This window comes from Paramisgurnus dabryanus, chromosome 3 (genome assembly GCF_030506205.2).
Source record: "Paramisgurnus dabryanus chromosome 3, PD_genome_1.1, whole genome shotgun sequence".
NCBI lineage: Eukaryota > Metazoa > Chordata > Actinopteri > Cypriniformes > Cobitidae > Paramisgurnus > Paramisgurnus dabryanus.
In genome coordinates this window covers 39,473,524-39,479,009 of record NC_133339.1, presented here as the reverse complement: position 1 = coordinate 39,479,009, position 5,486 = coordinate 39,473,524, and the positions used below count along the sequence as shown (strand labels likewise).

The following is a 5,486-nucleotide window of genomic DNA, read 5'->3' as shown; positions in this document are numbered from 1 at the left end:
TTAAAAACTGCATGTTGTGTTTACTTAAATCTTTAATATAAAGTATTAAATTCCAGAAGTTAAAATAAAGAAAGTATATTAAAGCAAAAAATAAATACACATTTGTTTTTTATTTATATAATATTTCTCCCATTCAGGTTTTCTAATAAAGACTCTTCAAATATGCATCTTGAAACTTACATGTGTTAAACTGCTACTTTAATATGCAATACCATGTTGCCAAAGTTACTATTTCTCATTAATTCTGACAGTTCAAATTACAGCTAGCTATGAAAAACTGATGGCTTATGTAAAAATATAGCAATACCAATCTACATAGTACAAGTACAATAAATAAAATGCAAGTTTTGAAAATATACAAATCACTTCAAATCAGTGCAAGAAACGAATAGCACAAAACAGATATCAGGCCAATATGATCATTACAAGATATTTGTTATCTGAAAACCATAATCTTTGTGCATTCTTATTTCAGTCTATACTACATTTAATTTTTTCAATGTAATGTTGTAAGCAACAGGTCCTTTTAGAGTAAAGCCCAAGTAAAAGGTGACATTCTCATTGCTGTGGGGCACTGAGGATGGATTAAGAGCCGGGATCTGAAATGTCTTTGCTTTGGGAATTTCTAGAAACACTTTCTCATCCTCTGTCCACCCTGTGACACGCTTCAGCAACTTTGAAATTTCTGCCATTTTCCACACTTCTCCACTGAACCATTTCTGACGTTTTTCTGAAACAGAGAAAAAATTTTTTGTGATCTTTTCCACTTTGCTCTTGTGGACGAATTTTTCAAATCCATTCCCATTGCCCAGAAAGAAATGAGTGTAGATCCTCTTTTTCCTTGGAGGGATGTCTTTTAATTTCTGCTCATATTTTCTCTGAAGGTTTTCAACAGCAGAGAGAACAGTTTCATACTTGTGTTTTTTCTCCTCCTCTGTGTCATGTTCTTCTGGCCAGAAAAGTAAAACAAGTAAGAAAAGGGCATTCGGGAAACATCTGTGTTTCTCTTGAGGAAACTGTTGACTCAACCTTTGTAGATCCTGAAAAGCAGCCAACTTAGAAGACTGAGTTGGGAGGGAACTTAATGCAAAGTGTGATGCTATGTAATTGACAAGGTCCATTTGTGTCATTTTTGCATTCATGGGATTATTTGGGTAAAATGAAATAATGCGCTCCAGAACCCCAATAGGGTCATCATTTTTCTGGTTGGTTAGGATAGCAAAAATTGTTGTGATGTTTCCTCCACCATTTTGAAAAATCATCAAACGTTTCATGAGAGGTGTTAACTTTTGATCGGTAACCAGAGAAAAATCACTGAGATACTTGCCATAAGCAGATGACTTATTCACCAGCCAGTGAATGGGATGCTTTATGGTCTTCTCAGAAGTCTTTTCCTCATCTCTCTTCAGGTCGGTTTGGAAGTAACTCAAGTTTTCAGAAATCCATTCCAATGCCTCCCACATGATTTTCTGGAGGTCTTTCAGCTTACTATGAAAACGTTCCCATGGCTTTTCTATCTCAACTGGAATATAATTTGTGAGAAGGTATCTTATGCACTGGCAATGGTTCTTTTTTGAGAACACATGGAGAGAGGAAATTAGCTTCAGCAACACACATCCGACTTCTACTACTCCAACAAAGCCAGCTTCATTAATGGTCTCATTTTCTGCAACTGCTGCCTTCTCACATGCCTGAAAACATTCAATTGCTTTAAGTGCGGTTTCCACGGCATCTGCTGTGTTTTCAGGTGTTTTTTCAATTTGTTCCATGGCTTTGGATTTTGTTATGAACCACTGCCTATAAACTTGCCCTTTGGTATCAAGAATGTAGGAATTGTTTGGTCGTTTTGCTACTGCAGTTTCTGCCCACTTTTCTGCTTCCTCAAATCTGTCATGCTTGTAATTGAGACGAGCCAAATGCTGAGCAAAAAGTGCATCTTCATTAAAACGCTTGTATGCGCTCTTGAGAAGCTCAATAGCTTTATCTGGACACTCTTTCTCTCTCACATGCTCAATAAGGGGGGCGAAAAAACTGTCATGTTCATCACCTTTGATAATTTTGTGGCGCGTCATGAACAGATCTCGCAAGAACTTCATGTACTGATCTTTACCAAACCTGTGCTCAAAAAGCACATTGTTGTTGAGGAGATCCAAAGCAAGATCACTCTGTTGTTGTGTGTCACCCAAAAGCTGGTGGAGGATTTCCTTTGCAACCAGTGGGTGAATGATTCTGATAGAGGTAATGTAGGTGTTTTCATCCCTCAAGTGTATTAAGACCAACTTAGCCTGCTCACTTAAAGACGTCTCAAATGAATGTTGTCGAAATCTGTCCACGTAGATAGACAGAGCAAGGAGTGCTTCACAATGTGATAGAGACAAAAAAGAATTCTGCAGGTAAGTGTTGAGCAATGCTACATACTGAACAAGCTTAGTAACAACTGATGTGCGGTCAATGCCTTGCAGTAAATGCTTGACAAATTGCTTAACATAATCAGTGATTTTGTGGCTCTCAAATTCTTCACTCATCAGAACAAATGTTAAAATGAATTCTGGCTTGAATTGTTCTTCAAGCCTTTGTCGTTTTTTAGAGAAATCATTTTTTTCTGTATCTGAAAGTTTATGAGTAACAGAAACATTCTGTTGTGGGGATTCCTTACACATTTTCTCTGGATTGTGGGATCGTCTGCAATTTAGCATAATGAAGCATAGAGTTCCACGTGCTATCTTCTTAGTATTGACAGCCACTTCCAATTCATACTTTACATCATCCAAATACTCTTGCTCACAATCTTCAAAAAGCAGGAGCACAGGGAGGCATTTTTGTGGATCTTTTTCTTCGTACTCCCGAAGCCAAACGGCATCTTCCGCAACAACAGATGCTGAGTAGGAATGTTTCACAACAGCACACCTTAGAGTCCTTCTGTTATTCCACAGTACCTGCCTTGCAACTGTACTACCACCACTCCCAGGATGATGGTAAATGTTGATACAACTGATAGATGCTCGATCCAAACTCCAAGAAAGACAGTCTTTAAGGAGACTGTTAACCTCACTGTAAGCATCTCTTTGAATAACTTCCCCAACAAACTTTTTCTCTGCAAGCCAAAGATTCATCCAAGTTACTTTTCCTCCCTGGTAAAACTGCTGCTCAATTGTCTTCTTTTCAGACTCAATGATATCAGAACTAGTTTCTTCACAGTGGTTCAAACTCAGAATCTCCAAAGAACTCCTCATTTCCTCCTCTCTGGTATCAAGTAAGCACTCCCCTCTGACATAAATTGGCAATCGCTTTGAGGCTCGTGTTGTGGTAGGTTGAACCTGCTGGAGGGTTGCATTCACCTGACTTACTGTCATACCGACAACACTTGACTTGTTAACAGTTTCCATTTCACAGGATCCTAAAGCAAAGGTCTGCCATTCTTTAAAGTTGTCTTCTGATTCTGCAAGGCAGATTATGTCTTCATGTCCCTCCATATCTGTAATGAATTCATAGAATGTGTTTAGGAAAGGTGTGTCAACAGGAGAAGTAAGAAGAAAGATTACTTTAAAGGTTCCTTTGGGCAAGATATCTTTGCAGATCAATGACACACAATCTTTTAGGAGGGTCCTTTTTGTTTTAACCCAGGTCTTCTCGTCACAGGGAGGCTCATTGCCTTTGTAGTCACTTCGACCATTGCAAAATATCCAGCTGATTTGGTCAAACAAATGAAGGTGACTCTCAAACTCTCTGATGCTCATGCCACTGGGAATTTTGTAGCTGTGCATGAAATGGCGGTTCCTGCATGGTGCTTGTTGTATTCATGGCATAATCCAGACACATTGGAATCTGGATCAAAGTCGAACACACAAAACATGTTCATGTTGAGCAAAAAATCTATGCTTTGTAGATCCTTCGCCTGAACCTGGTTGGTAACAAGAATATACCATTTGTCCTTGTCCATTATTTTCTTTCCATCTGTCATGAGCATGGTGAGCTTTTTCCCTAGGTTCTGGCACAGTTCTGGTGCTGTGAAATCATACCTTGTCTCTGCCTCTTCTCTCTGAGCATCTCTGGAAGTGATCAATCGGTGGAACTCATTCAGGTCATCTACTGGTTCTGTTTTTGAACCAACTCTACGATAAGCAGTTTTCTTTTCCGAGTGAACTTTGTTTGCTTTCTCGTTAAAATTAGGAAGGGAAACAGAGAACACTTTATTTTTTACTTTGCTAAGTGAGGGCTCAATATCAACCTCCACTACATAGTGTTCCTTGCTGCTGTTTGGACAAACTACTTGAATAAACTGAGGTACACCAATACACAGTCTTACAAGTTCATGATCAAAGCTAGGGAAACTCTTTTCAATGTAATCTAATGCATCATAGTACATGTCTTTCTCTTTAACCGTAAAACCAATGATTTCACCATGTACATAACTAGGGTCTTCTTTACTGTCCATGACACCAAAATGTATCGTGCCATTTGTACGCATATTCATACACCCTGTAGCAAACTTCAGCAGTTCCTTTGCAAACTTGGCCTGAAGTCTTTGGCGGTCCAGTGTTGCAGCAATGGCAAAAGACTTATACTCATGACATGGACTAATGAGATCAGTAACACCCGATTCTGGCATGATGAGTACATTGTTTTGAACATATGTAAAATCATCACCTTTCGTACCAAAAGGCCGTAGTTTGGAGTCACCCTTTGCTTTTACCACAGGTACAGAATCTTCTTTAATCTCTTCAGTTCTTGCTTCATCCTTTTCAATTGCGCTTGCTCCATTGTTATTTTTTTTAGAAACTTGTTTGTTTACATTATCCTGTTGGTTCTGGGCTTTTTGTGATCTACTAACTAACTCGTCTCTTTTTTTGATTATTAACAGTGCAGGTCCTGATTTCATTCCAGTCTCTTTTTTCAGAAAATCTTCTGAAAGTTCAAGAAGGATCCGGCCATCCACTTCCTCATCGTAAAGCTTTTTAATGTATGTTTCTTTAATTCCTATTGACTTTAACCCTCTGGGGTCTAAGGGGTTTTTAGGGCCCTGGGGAAGTTTTGACATGCACTGACATTTGTGCTTTTTTCAGTTGCTTGAAAACATATTAATGGCAAAAGTCTCATAACACTGTGTTCATCACAAACTGGGCTACAATATCATATAATCAACATGTATGTACATGTTTGTATTTTTGAGAGAAAAATGTTTATGCGTGGTTTTTGAAAAAGCAAAATTTTTAAGTCACTGATATAACTCCACAAAACTCATTCTAAACATGTTTTCCCAAGACTTTCCAAACAGGATCTAGTAGTCTAGAGTTTATTCTTCAAAATGATGTGAAAATCATATGGCCTACTCAATCACATAAAGCAAGATATTGATTTACAATTTCTAAGACACTTTTGCTTGGGAAAGGCTGTATGCATGGAGGCGGGAAAGCTCCTGAATAATCAGTGATTGACAGCTGAGAGACAAAAGAGTTGAATAATGAGCCACTAATGAGCCTTGTGGG

At 38.4% G+C, this 5,486-nt stretch overlaps 1 pseudogene; it reads right to left on the bottom strand.

Annotated features, from left to right (window-relative positions):
- Nucleotides 1-5,486, bottom strand: part of LOC135744774 (sterile alpha motif domain-containing protein 9-like) — a 14,111-nt pseudogene continuing 8,625 nt past the window's right edge.